We start from the raw sequence: 14,952 nt of genomic DNA, 5'->3' as shown, positions 1-14,952 counted from the left end.
TCACGTGTGCCCTCCTTTGATAATGATCACTGAAGTGTTCTTGAGAAATCCACTGGAATCTGATAGAATATTGAAGAAAACCTGTCTCCTACCGCTCATATCTCCAGAACTCCGGCCGCCCTCCTTATTCGGCAAAATAATCTCCCCGAATTTAGAGAAAACTAGAGTATTTATAGTGATTCGCTCCACCATGCCCTCACCACGGGCATTGTGATGCCCGTGGTGAGTAAGTTGTTGCTTGGGCTCCAAGTCGCATCCTGGCATGGTCTCTGGGTGTTGTGTGACTATATCACGGGCATTGTGAGTTTTCACAACGGTTATTGTGAGGCCGTTGTGACTTCAGTGTTGCTTCCAATGACTCTATGCTGCCACGGCTTCATAACGGGAGTGGTAAGTGTAGACAACGGGCGTTATAACTTGTCACCATGGCCGTTGTGAACCGTTATGAAGTTCTGTTTCTGTATCTTGGCCTGTTTGAATTCGAAACGCCCTCGTATTCGCATCTTTTTCCCTAAACCAGAAATAAAGGTCGTGGTGAACAAAAATTGAAATTTTGTACTAATTCGGTGCTAAACATGTCAAATTCCATGCTAAATTTAGTGTGAATGATATAAAAAAATATAATCTAATTAGCACTTATCACAAATCCCCACACTTAAGCTGTTGCTTGTCCTCAAGCAAATAAAACAAATAAAAATAAAATACATGATAAGTGCTTGATCTCAAGCAACTAAATTTGGAGTTTCAGTAGTACAAGAGAACAATCAAGATTCCATGTAGCATGAACATGCCTCTACAAAGAGTAGTCTACTCTACGGTGAAAAATACTTTCTCAAGTGTTAGTCTCCTGGTACACTATCTTATAGTCTAGATTGTATTGAAAAAACTATTTGGGGTCTTATTTGCCCTAATTTTTAGAGTTTCTCATTCACATATTTTTTTTAAGCAGTAGCTTTCACACTTCCAGGAGGCAACCCTCTCTCCCACTAGGGCATGCTTTTTTGTATCCGACTTGTTTGGAGCGACTACAAACTACAAAGGAGGTAGCTCTTTCTGTTGTTAGTACATTTTACTAAAATGAAAAAAATAAGTAAAACTGATAATACACCTACTATAAGATATCACTCACTAGACAGACATAAGGTGCAAGGTGTACTTAAGAGTGGCATAGGATAGAGCAAGAACTCGCAGAGTAGCCAGACTCTTGAGAGGCCAAGAAAAACCGCCAATCTAACATATATCATGTCCCTAGACCAAAGAAACTCCAACAAGTAAGTGAAATGCCTTTAAAGGTCAACACTAGCATGTATATGAAGTACAAGCACCATTTCGAAAATTTTTGCAATATAGTATGATATAGTGTAATATAGCACGAAATTCATAGTATAGTATAAAGAAAAGCAATCATACACTCCCTCCCCACACTTAAAGATGTACATTATCCCCAACGTACGTATGCATGCACAAGTGTAGTGAAATATAATTGTAAATGAAAATAAAAAAAAAATGTATGGTTACTAGTACTCCCCTGATTTGTTAGTTGGGCCAACCAGGGCGATGAAGTTACCCATGTCTATGCTTATGGATTTTGCAGGCCAAAACAGCACCTGATCACCTCAAACCTGATGGAGACACAAGTGGAGTAATTAAATACAAGCATAAACTAAAATACTATAAAATACTATAAAGTAAAATCCACTATGATCAGAAGTAAGTACAAAAGCAGCAGGGTAAACGCCCCTTGCTGAAAAAAAATGTATAATGCATTGAAAATGAAAATACAAAAGTGGTGAATGAAAAGAAAATCAGAGTGGTGGACGTCGACAAGGAAAATCTGGCTTTTGTATGGCTGGTGGAGTACTGGTGGTATTGGTGAAGTGGAAGGAGACTCTGGCGCCACTGGAGCTATATCAGTCGGTGAAGTAGGCGTCGGAGTGGTCGAGGGGTCCTGACGCTGCAGATGCGCAAAGATTTGTCAGAGTAGATCCTTGATCCTCACATGCCCCTTCTTAAGAAGGGCCAGACTCTCCTCAAGAGCTAGTGGAATGGATGGGGTTGGTGTAGCAGTCGGTGGAGGAGGAGGAGCAGTAGTAGCAACAACAAAAGCTGTAGTAGGGATCGAGGAACTGTGGTGGCAGTATTCTCAGGGAGAGACTCCTCACGGTCCGAAGACTCAGAGTCAAATCAGTGGACCACCCGGAACTGCACCCTGTGGGGTGTGTCCTGGCGCTTAACCATTCGCATAGCCCAGAGCTTGGTGGCCCCAAACGGCTGCATGCCCCCTACAAGACACATGCCTGCGCAGTGATCGATCAATCAAAGCCCCGTGCAAATCTGGTGATGTAAGGACTAAGAAATATGGTCGCCAAGGGGGGGGGGTCGAGAGACTGATGTCTCAACTGGCAAGCTAGCGCATAGTCGATGTGAATAGGCTCCCTGGCTACCATGCTCCATAGGAAATATTGATCTCGAAGGTTCACGACTCCCGTGTTGTCTCCTCGACTGGTCAACGTCCATGACAGGATAGCGTATAGGTAGCATAATGCCGGTCATCTTAGGGCAGATGCCTTCGAGGTCCCATATACATAGGTCTCGCGGCCCAGAAGTGTTTGGGTCCATACCTCTGGGCTCAGGTGGGCCGGTAGATCGACGTGGAGCTCTGAGTATGACCCTGTATGAGTGTACTCTACGTCTACTAGCCCCATCCTCATGGAAAACTCCGTGTAGGACATCATGTACTTCTCCTTGAACATCTGGAAACTGATAGTCTCCCAATGCCCCAGGCTGATGATGTTACGGTTGAGTTCGAAAGAGCTCATAACCTCCATTGTGAGCTCCCAGTATATCGGTTCGTTGATGCTGAAGAACTGATCCCAGCCTTGAATAGAAATAAGGTCCCGTACCTCATCGGTGAGACCTATGCGCTCGAGTGTCGGCCAGTTTATCCGATGCCCCTAGACAAATTTTTGACCTGTGAGCCTCATGTAGTGGGCTCTGTGCTTAGGATCCTTGAACCGTGGTAATACTGGCCGAGAAGACTCTCCGGTCTTCTTCTTCTTCTTGACCTCTGCCTATGGACCACCAGCAGTTCTCTTCTTACCCATAACCTGCAATTCAGAAAGAATGTGGAAAATCAATCAATATAATACGAAAAATTAAATGCAGGATTAGATAAAGGGTGCACAACGGGTGTACCACGGCCATTATATGACCATAATGGTCTCAATCACGCCCATTACCATGACTGTTGTTTTTGACCAGTGCATAGAGAGCTTAGGTTAACTAGCTAGAATATAGGAACACTTTCAGAAAAGTTGTAGGAGCAAGTGATACTTTCTTAGAAGGAAGGTTAATAATATATTATGTGTTTGAGAGTCTAAGTGGTGATAGATCTAGAGAACTTAGGAGGTGAAGGATTAAGATTTAGTATGTAAGTAAAGATTAGCATAGGCATGAAGTATGCGTTACTGTAGATAAAAAATAGGATGTAAAAAGCATTCGATAGATTCATTAATAAGAGAACTTGCTGCAAGAACCTAATGGTGGCACCATTGCTAAACATGATGCTATGAATAGAAATTCTTGAATAAGAAATTAAATAATTATGCTCAATTAGTAAACACAACAAGCAACAAGCCACAGAGGGTGATAGTATTAGTAATTAAATGAATATCCTTCTACGGAGTAAACATCATAAAAGGATATAAAACATGTTTCAATATTAACCAATATCATTTATTGAAACATGTTTCAAGCAACAACCATTAGATTTCCCTCGTACTTTAGTTAGTACGATATCAATGAAATCCGGCACTTTAATATGCTTGATCCTTAATCACCACAACCCTAGTTCACTCTTTACTCTAGGGTGTACACTATGATCTTCCTTGAATTAGTTTATGAGATATTAATAAGACATGAAATGAAATTGAATAATAAGGACTAAAAAGAAATGTAAATATTTAAAGAAAAAGTTGTACAACAAATGCAAATTATGTCTTATTTTAATTTCTTGAAGAATTTTGGTACAACAAAGCTTTGAGAAAGTCGTTACAAGAAATCCTAAGCTATATTGTAGTGGAAAGCTTTAGGTTATCTTTAGGCGATGCCCCTCCCTTTTTGCTACTACTTATATTTATAAAGGTGTGATGAGCTTCAATTATTGATACGAGACATCATAGACGATGTACTTAAGCCATTATTGCTTCTAGTGACTTCAAGAATTATTGCTTTTAGTTGTCAAATTACAAATTCCCATAGAGTTAAGAAAACATATTTAATGTATACATATTGAAGCATTCATAGATGAGAAAAAGTATGAAGATTTTTGTTTAGGAATGGACAATATATATATATATATATGTAATGGATACTAGGCTAAATATATTTTTTTAGATAGGAAGATGTAGAAAAAATATTTGTAATAAAATATGTTAGAGATATTTCTATATTATGCCTACATATATTCAAAATAAAAAGTTTGAAGCATATGTCGGTACAGGATCTAGTATAACTATAAGCGTAGATTATTTGGAGGATTGACAATTATCTCCTAGAATTACAGACGAGTGAGACGTTTTGATCTTTTCATTTAATGTTTGTAATTCTTTCTAATATTTTGTCTAATATTAAGGTATCCTCTATTTCCGTGTCCTTTCTTATTATATCTAAGATAATTTTTGCTTGTGTTGTATGGACTTGCTTTTTCTTAGTTTTTTGTTTGATAATTTTGTATAAATCTAATTTATCTTAAATTTCTATATCATATTTTTGAATTATTTCTTGTAATTTATGAGCTATATTTTTGAGGTCTTGATTTTTTATTGTATCTAATGTTTCTAATAACTTTTCTAGTTTATAAATTATTTGTTGTAACTCTATTACTATTGGAATGTCTATTAGATAGGTGTTATTTTATGCTACTTTTCTAAATTTATTAAGTAGATACAAAACAATCCAGTTTAATTGATTATTTTCATATAATGGTGCATCATCATTTATTACAAAAGGAGTAAATCTTGCAAAATATCAAGAAGTTTCATTATAAGTTTTATATGGCAATTCATTTTTATTAATATCTTGAATTGTTAAACTAGCCCAAGGGAATATTCCATAGTTCTTTGAGCGAGTTAAGGACCACTTATTAATTTCCCTCGTTCTCTAGTTAGTGCAATATCAACCAAAACTGAATAATAAGGAAAAAAGTGGTTGAGGTCCTTAAGAAAGGGGATATGATTATATTTTTAAATTACTTTTGTGATGCAAGATTTTTAATGTCATTAGCTTTATGCTCCACTAGTAGATTTGAGTGAGTAGGTAAAAAATGAGTTTTGGACTAAATAAGATTGCTGTAGAAATACTGAGCAATGAAAAAGTTTTTATAGGATGTGACTTACATGGCACCATCTAACTAGGGAAAATTGATAGCAAGATTGGTGTTTAAAAATTGTAAAGTGATATATATATATATATATATATATTTCTGGAGAAAGTCTAACAACTTAAATAGACTCCTACTATTTGATATAAGTTTAAGGAGGTATGTTTGAGTAGTAAGGTAAGAGTCTCTCGTAGAATTATGATGGAGCTTTAAAGGCAATAAGGTATTAGAGTTACATAATAAAGTGCAAGAGATTGAACCTTCAAACATAGAATCTTATCTAAATAACACATAGAACTTGATAGGTGATTACATTAAAAAGTTAGTATATACAATTAGGGTGTCTAAAAGTTGATTAGCTCATGTTTGTAGTAATAATAGAGAAATTTGATAGTAGAGTAAAGATGTTCAGAAGGTAATTAAGACTAATTAAGAAGAATTGTTTTAAAATTTGGCAAAAGAGTAGGAGTGAGCAAAATTATAAATTAGGTAGTAAGTAAGCTTAGAGGGTCATGAGTAAGTATAAACATAAGGCTTATGATATGTTGTATACTAAATTAAATTTAAAAGGAGAAAAGCTACTTATAAGTTAGCTAAGGCCAGAGAAAAACAAAGGAGATATTCAGGGAGTGGTAGATGTGTAAAAGATAAAGACAATAAAGTGTTGGTAAAGGATGATGAGATTAAGGACATATGAAGATGATACTTTTATAAGTTGTTTAATATGTATGGAATATAAAAGTAATATAGAGTTGGAGGCCATTAATATTAAGGCTAGTGGTAGAATTAAGTATGTTAGGAATGTTAGATTAGCAAAATTAAAGATGCCCTTAGAATGATGAAAGTTGGGAAGGATGTAGAACTTGATGATATCCCAATATAACTTTGGAAGTCGTTAGGAGATGAGAGATATCATGGTTGATTAGATTGTTTTATATAATAGGATTCTATGTTCTAAAAATAGCTAAATGAATTAAGAAATAACATTTTAATACCCATATGCATCTATAACAATAAAGGTGACATATAGTATTGTAATAACTATTGAGGAATTAAACTTATGAGTCATACTATAAAGTTTGGAAAGAAAGTTATTGTGCAACGTTTAGAAATGCAAATTAGTATTTCTTTAAATCAATTTGGTTTTATGCATAGAAGGTTTAATATAGAAGTAATTTATATTTTAAGGTAGTTGACGGAGAAAATTTTAAAATTCTTCAAGTTTCCAATTTGAATATTGTAATGCATAATACTATAGAGTTGCTACTAGAATAGTTACTGTAGAGTACTGTAGCTAAAGGAAATTCTTGAAATTTCTTCAAGTTCTAAATTTGGGTCAGTTCAAGTTTATATGGAGCTAGTTTAAGCCAATTAGAATTGGTTTCAAGCTGAATCGAACTCTAATCTCTCATGCATTGCATATAAGATTAGAATTGTATATACTACTCTTGCATAGGTGCTTCTCTAACTATATTCAGGTTGAGTTGAATCTTATAGGTAGTGAAACCTCAACGAAGAGCAAAGAACTTGCAGAAAAGTAACTATGTTTCAACTTTTAGCGCTGTGAGTGGATGGTTTAAAGTGAATCATTGCATTAGGAGAAAACTTGTCTTAAAAAAAAATTACTTTAAGCTTTATTATGGTTTATTCTCTGACTTTACATTATTTTATGACATATTCTTTAGCTTTTATAACTGATTTTGACATGACTAGATGTGTGATTACATGATAACTTCATAACTTGATTTATATACATATTATCCACACTTGTTTATAATGATTTTATTATTTATACATGATTTAGAGCATGTGGAAGTCTTAAAAGTGGGATATATTTTATTGAAGCAAAACTTGGCATGCGGATATGATTTTGGGACTTGATATGAAATGAACAAAGAGCGATATGTGTTATACATGAGTACGAATACTGTTGTAAAAATGAATGTGAAATTATACAAATTCATCTATTGACAATGTACCTATGGTGGTTTGATATTTGGTGATGATGAGTTTATTATTCGACTACTACAGTGGTGGTCTCCACGGTCTTGTCTGTTGAGAGATGGCATGGTTAACTACATTATTATATAATTATCAAAAGTTTGAACACCAACCTCCCCCCACCCAAAAAAATAAAAAATAAAATTAGCAACTCATCTATTAGAGGTCTCAGAAAGACATCTATATTCTGTGATGGACCGCTCAGACCTGGAATAACCATATTAAGGGATAAATATGGTTATACACATCCAAGGAGCTAGATTGTATATCACGACCATAACAAGAGTAGGGTCTTGCACCTTGCTTAAAAGGGTAAAACCACTTATGCATAGCCCTAATATAACGTACCTTACTTCATTGGCAAAAGATTCATGTGTGTGATTGAAATGCTGCCATGCTTCTTCATCAGCAGGATGAAGTAATACTCCTGGAGGACTTTGATTATATGTATGCCAAGTCATATTCCTCACAACATTTTTTAACATAAAAGTCTTTGAAGCCTAGGAGTAAGTGGGAAGTAACGCAAAATCTTGAAAGGAATTTTTGAAACTTTCTCTTCTGAATTATTTGGTTTGTATCGAGGATGACCACATGCTGAATAATGATCTAATATTTCAAATTCTTTATAAAAAAACATGCAATTATTCTCACATACTTGAATTTTCAGATATTCAATACCAAATACCACCATCTTCTTCTTAATTCGATAATAATTATCTACAAAATTGTTATCCTCTGGTAGCATACCCTTCATGATAGTCATGAGATGAGTAAAACAAGCTTCACTGATGTTGAACTCTGATTTGCAATTTAATAGTTGCGACACGGCTGATAAGGTTGTGTGTTTTGTGCAACCAGTCCACAATGGTTCGTCGACATCTTCATCAAAGAAAAAAAAATTTGTGCTCTTACACTAGGTTCTTGCTCTACAAACATTGACTCATTATTTACAATTTATATTAGAATCAAAATTGGAGTAAAAAGCATCCCTAACTATGGTAGCATATGGATTTTCTACTACTACTTCGGAAAATGGTTCGACAACCTCTTGCCTACTTCTTGATGATTGCTCACAACTAGATATTGGCTCATTACAAAATCCACTATAGTATTAGTGTCACCACACGTCATCATGTTTAAGAAACATATGTTTTTGACAATTCAAACAAGGGCATCTGATTCTATCACCATTAACAAACCACTGTTCTTTCATTGCAAAATTTATGTAACCTTCAACTGTTTTCATATATTGTTCTGATATATATATCCATGCTTGTTCAAGCGAGCACATGCCCAATTTTCATCCTTATCCATTGTGCAATTCTTTTCGTTTCAAATATAATAAAGTAAAGTTTAGATAAATACTATTTTCTTTTATGTTTCTTGCTTTATTAAAGTCATGTAAAGATATTATCACTCAATTAACAATAAAAATAACATTGAAAATGAGAAAAACAAGACCAAATAAGCAAGAAGATAAGCAAAGCTATTGGAATGAATATAAGTGGCACAATGTATTCTTAATAAAAAAAGAAAGATGTTAAAAAAACATGAGCCAAATATCTTGTGTTGTCATGGTAAGTAAAGTTTTTTCATGTATATCCAACAATAAAGAAAAATGTGTACTGTTGATGGGAGATTTAGATCCAAATTGAGAAGCCTGTAAACTTTGAAGAACTATCAGCTAAAATCACCACATGCGTTGTTGCCTCTCTCTCCCTCTCTCTGTATATGTATAATAAATATACTACTATGAGATTTTTTGTGGCAGTTTAAGTGAAAGTATTTTGAAAAGACCAGCTATCTGAAGGAACAATTAATGATTGTATACAGATTCCATTGGACAAACAATAATTACAATTACCATGTGATTAGATAACTGAATCTCAATAGTAATATAGCTGAAAATTAATATATGGAATACAAGACAAGAAACAACACATAATAATTGGGTCACAATGTTTATCTACAAAAGTGTAAGCAATTCCACACTAGTTTTATCAAAGGATGGAAAAGGCAAGGATATGGTACAAGATAGCCTGGCAAAGTCCTAGAAAAAAAAAAAGCCAAGTTTAGCAAGAACAAAATGTTTCATCCATCCAAATTTGTTAATATTGGTCTGGTAGGCTGTGAATTATAATATTTTTCAAATTTTAAAATGAATTTTCATATATAGTTCCTAAATCAAAGCTAGACTTTCCTTTGTTTTCATTAACAGGTTATTTTTATCTTTTTTTTCTCATTAAGTGGATGGCCCACTTTTATTCACTTGTTGGGGCCCCAAATGTGACACTAGTCCCAACAATTTTGAACCCAAACATAGGTCCCTTAATATCTTCAAAACTAGTGATTATGTAAAACAAATCATAATATTCTTAGAAAAAGAAAAAAACATTGAAACCGAAAACAAATTTTGGCTTAACAATTCAAAAAAAAAACATGCCCTAAGGATCTAAATAGCAAAGATAAACAGTAGTATAACAATCAATAAATGGACAAGTTATATAGAAATAGCAGAATTCAATAGACACAAAACTTATAATGAGAACATAAACAACATAAAAGATTGATGTTCAACAAATTATAAGAAATAAGCACATCGATCTAGAAATTTGACAAACTTTTCACAATGTTTTTTTTTTGCTAATTTATCTTGCTACTCCTAACAAATGAATCACATGCATTTTTTGTTCAAGATCTGATCTTAAAAAAAAAAATTCTCAGATAAATCATACAACCAAGAAAACAAGAAAAAACACAAATTAAACATCAAATATTCATCCAATTCAAGGAAAACAGATATCCTGCTTCAATTCCTTACAATTTCCGCACGCCGTGTGATAAGAAAAGAATGTGTGGGACTCCCTTTTAGAACATCACCAAGTTTACCAAGATCATTAGAAACCAGGAGCCGAAAACAAAAACCCTAGAATAATAGAGAACCTCGTGAACGAGATGAAGGAGTTGGTATAAAAAATTTAAGGATTTTCTACAAGTTTATGTGAAGTTTAAATTTTTTGCCCACTTAAATTTTGCTAATTTTTCACTTCATGTTAAAAGAATCCTAAATATATATATATATATATATATAGTGAATGGATCAACCACACATACCTTTGAAGATGTTCAAATTAGACAATTCCAGGCACTAACTGCATCAATCAACAAGAAATAACCTCATTTCATTGGCATTCTATGTATTTTCAATGGAAAGGAATAAACCTATGTTTAAATACAAATACACACACACATGCACACAGAGAGTTATAATCAAAATTATAAAATTCTTTTCCTGTCTCATAAAAAAGACAGAGTAATAATGTAATGTATTTAATACTTGAACTCTGTAAAAGAAACATATCAAAATTATATAGCTCTCATTTTAAAATATATATATATATATATATGATAAATGAAAATCTAAAATATTTAACACAGGTTCTCCAACTCAAAATTACATATATCATAGATACATACATACGTACATACATACATACATACATACATACATACATACATAAACTCACAATTAACAATGCTTCTTATCTGTCACTACTCACTAAGAAACTAAGTAGAGTTTATAAGGTTTAGGCAAACAACATTCAAGAAATATGTGCAAGAAATCAACCACTTTATGTAAATAGGAATAAATTATATTAAAAAAAAATCGACCAAAAAAAAAAAAATCTAATATCTTCCAAACTAGGTTATATTAAAAACAAATGAGATACTCCATGAGGATGAAAGCCAATCATCAATCTCGGAGATATAATCTTCTACTTTGCAATAACTACGAAACCAAAATCACATAAGAAAAATTTCCAAGAAATATATATATATATATATATATATGAAGAAAGTCAAAAATCAGATATATTCTTATAATGTCATTGTTTAGACCTTAATTAATTTCCATCCAACTTCAAAATCATGAGATTGTTTATGTTAGTTCTTTGGAAGTTTGATGATACCAAAGAAGGGCTTTTGGAATCATAGGTAGCATAACATAAATATCTCATTTTGTTTTATGATAACAAAGTTTACCATGCTTTTCATCAAACTAGGATAGAAACAAAACCAATTCATCTGTTCATCCTCACTACTTTGCTTTTAATCAAACTAGGAATAGAAACAAAATCATTTATAAAAATCATATTACCTGGAAAGTACTAAACCAAGTTCATTAAGAAGTTTAACTGGTGGCTAAATACTTCCATCAAACTAGGGATAGAAATGAAACCAATCCATTTGTTTGGTTTTCAAGTTTTCATCAAATATCAAACTCGCACATGAAGAAGCTTAATTGATCACTAGTACTCCTATCAAACTAAGCATATAAACATAACCATCTTATTTCTTTGCTTTTCAATAGAAACAAAAAAAAAACCATTTGTTTATCTTTCATCAATCATCAAACTCATACTTCATGTCAAGTACTCAGACCAAAATCAAGAAGAAACCTAACTAATCACTAATATTACCCATGCGAATGCAGAAAGACATACCACAGGATGTTGCTACTGAAGAACAACCACCACAGAATCTCACTCAGTCAAATAGCAATGCATCAGTCGCATAACTCGAGGAAAATTTCCATACCGAGGATGCATACTATTTCCTATTAGATTGAATGACATTATTAGCCAAGTAATTAACTAATCAAAATCACACAATAAAATGCAAAAATAACAATGAAAAAAATCAGCCAAAACAATCAAAGACTTATCCAAAAACTTGAGGCACTCAATGAAAGTCAGAGACACTTATAAGATCCAAAATACACTCACTAAGTGATCAAATTAACACGATAAAATTAAAAAAAATCCTAAAACTAAATCTAGAGCTAAAAGTCGAGAAATTAGAGCCAATTATCAAACCAAGAGCACATTATTCTACCTTTCGGTAACCAACTAATCAAAATCACATAAAAAAATTCCACAAAAAAAACCCTAAAAACTAAGAAAAAAATAGTAAAAACAACTAAAATCTTACTTAGAACTCCAAACTCAAAACCAAAACTAAAATCCAAGAAATGAGACACTGCATGAAGATCAACACAAGAAAATCACTCCCCAAAATCATCTAATACTAATCTATGGTTTCCAACTAGCTCTAAAGAGAAGTACCGAGCTCCAAGTAGCTAAAGAAAAAGATCAAAGTAGCGAGATCAGAGGCGCTCACCTAGCTTTAATAGAGGATTAGGGGTTGGGCGATGCCAGCTTCTCAGAGAAGTTCGAGAGAAGATGATGTAGTGAGCGATGTTGCCGTTGGTGCTTAAGTTGGGCCTATTAGGCCCATCTCTACCGCAACCCCTTTTATTTAAATCTTAAAAATAATAACAAAAAAAAAAAATCTTTAGTTCTATGCTAGTGATTAAGTTGGCAATTCAACTCAAATATAAATAAATAAATTAAAATAATAAATTCATTCATCCATAATGGCACATCACTTTCATTTCACTTACAAATAATATAAAATAAAAGAAGTTTGAAGAACATAATAACACTTTATTATATTAAAAATAAGCTTAAAAAAAGGATTAATTGGACTTTGGTTAAAAAATGAAAAAAAAAAAAATCCTAGTGTCTAGTAAAGATATGATGAAAACTACTGGGTATCTAAGAAACAATCACAATGAATAGATCATTTGTCAAAAATAAGTACACCCCAAAAAATTATGTTTTGAACTAGATAATTAAATAGTAAATTAAGGAAAATAATTTATTAATAATAAAAAAATATATTTATATATTATTTTGCATTTGTGGTGTAGACTAATGACACATGTAATGGTGGCCCAGTAAGACAATTTGTTTGAGTGGAGAAAAAAAAAAAATGAAAGGCTGCATATTTTAATGGTAAATTAAGAGTAGTTTATGTGTTTATTTATTTATTTTATTTTTTTGTTACATGGTTGACAAGCGCCTCCCATTTAAAAGAAACCATGGACATGCAAAAATGGAGTGTTAATATCTTTAGCATCTTGGTGCCACTTGGCGATTGATCTGTCTTGAGATTGGGATTTAACTCTAGTTGAATTCTCATAGTTTTTATGGGTATTATTATAATAATAATGTCTAATTTTGAAATAAAAATTTAAGTTTGCTATCACTTTTAAACAAGTTTGTTAAAGTTAAAATGGATTTAATATAAAAAAATGTTTATTTTGACACTAATTAATTTGTTTGGGGCGATCTTCCAATCAAAAGATTATTAATTTGTTGGTAAAGTCAACATTATTAATAATACTCATTTTAGAATATTATACAAATATTTAAAAAAAACTAACTATTTAGAGAGGTTTGGAATAAGGTACCTACCTATCTTGCTAACATTGCTTATAAAAAAAAAATGTTAGTTTCGAAAAAGTTAAAGTTTGATTCATTTTTTAATTCAATTAGTAACTCAAATTGAGAATTTTTATCTTAATTAACTTTTAAATAAAACATAAATGAAATCATAAATCAAAAACATTCAAATGCAATAAAAATGGTTAGTTCAACCAATAAAGAATTCAAAATTTTGTTGGTGATATATAAGTCTGTTGCTAATGACCTATAATCCATTGGGGATAACACAAAATTTTGTTGGTGATAGCCTAAAATTCTGTTGGTGATAACACCACATCCGTTAGTAATAACCAAAAATTTGTTGGTGATAATCAAAAATCCATTGGTGACATCCAAAAAGTATGTTGCTAATAATCTATATTTCTGTTGGTGATAATTCTAAATTCCGATGATGATAGCCTAAAATTCCGTTGGTGATGTCCCATGATTCCATTGTTGATAGTATACAATTTCTGTTGCTGATAATCTACAACTCGGTTGGTGATAACAAAAGAATCTATTGCCAATAATCTATAATTCCGTTGGTGATAATTCAAAATTCCATCGGTGATAATTTAAAATTCCGTTTCTAATAATATTAAATTCCATCAGTCATAATCCAAAATTCCATTGGTGATAATCCAAAACTCCTTCACTAGTATATAAAAGATTTTTCTATCATGATTTCTGATGGGAACTATCACTTGAGTAATAGTCCGTTGGTAATAATATAATATATAGTCACTAATATGTTCTAATGTGCTAAATCTTTTCCTTTGGAATTCCATTACAAAATCTATTGGTGATATTGACTTTCACCAATGGAAAAAATTCTCTCTTATGCCATATTTTTTTTTTGTAGTGTCCATATGTTGATTTCTCTCACACCCTTAAGCTCGTACTTTCTCTTCTTTAGTTCTTAACTAATTAACTTAGTTTCTTTAGATTAGAACCAAAACCTAAATTGATCTTAGACTGGATAATAGAGATCAGGTAGTATTGATACTCATACTACTCGTAGGATCTATATTTTGCGTTTCACTCACAATTTTATTACTTGAATGACCTTTGCATTTGATAAGTGCATAACTGAGCATTTTTATATGATTTTATACAATTAATTGGTATGGTGTAAAAATTTATTCCAGGTCACGAGAAATGCATAATGAGTAGGAGGAAGAAGAGAAGCAATTTCAAAGCAAAATAAGGAAATGAGAGCTCCCTCGACATCAAGAACAAGAA

The 14,952-nt window shown here is 32.5% G+C and overlaps 1 long non-coding RNA gene across 3 annotated transcripts; it reads right to left on the bottom strand.

The window, feature by feature from the left end:
- Positions 1-8,846: 8,846 nt before the first annotated feature.
- Positions 8,847-12,659, bottom strand: LOC120281759. 3 transcript variants are annotated; one of them, XR_005542782.1, is made up of 5 exons: positions 12,563-12,659; positions 11,887-11,999; positions 10,496-10,533; positions 10,203-10,307; positions 8,847-9,106 (listed from the first exon to the last, which is right to left on the bottom strand). It is a non-coding gene; the product is annotated as an uncharacterized LOC120281759 (long non-coding RNA). The 3 variants fall into 3 exon arrangements; XR_005542783.1 differs by lacking the exon at positions 8,847-9,106 and adding an exon at positions 9,131-9,431; XR_005542781.1 differs by lacking the exon at positions 8,847-9,106 and having other exon boundaries at positions 10,138-10,307.
- Between the last annotated feature and the right edge of the window lie 2,293 nt (positions 12,660-14,952).

Source organism: Dioscorea cayenensis, chromosome 18 (genome assembly GCF_009730915.1).
Source record: "Dioscorea cayenensis subsp. rotundata cultivar TDr96_F1 chromosome 18, TDr96_F1_v2_PseudoChromosome.rev07_lg8_w22 25.fasta, whole genome shotgun sequence".
In the NCBI taxonomy this organism is placed as follows: Eukaryota; Viridiplantae; Streptophyta; class Magnoliopsida; order Dioscoreales; family Dioscoreaceae; genus Dioscorea; species Dioscorea cayenensis.
The sequence above is the reverse complement of the archived record's forward strand: the minus strand, read 5'-3'. Positions and strand labels throughout refer to the sequence as shown.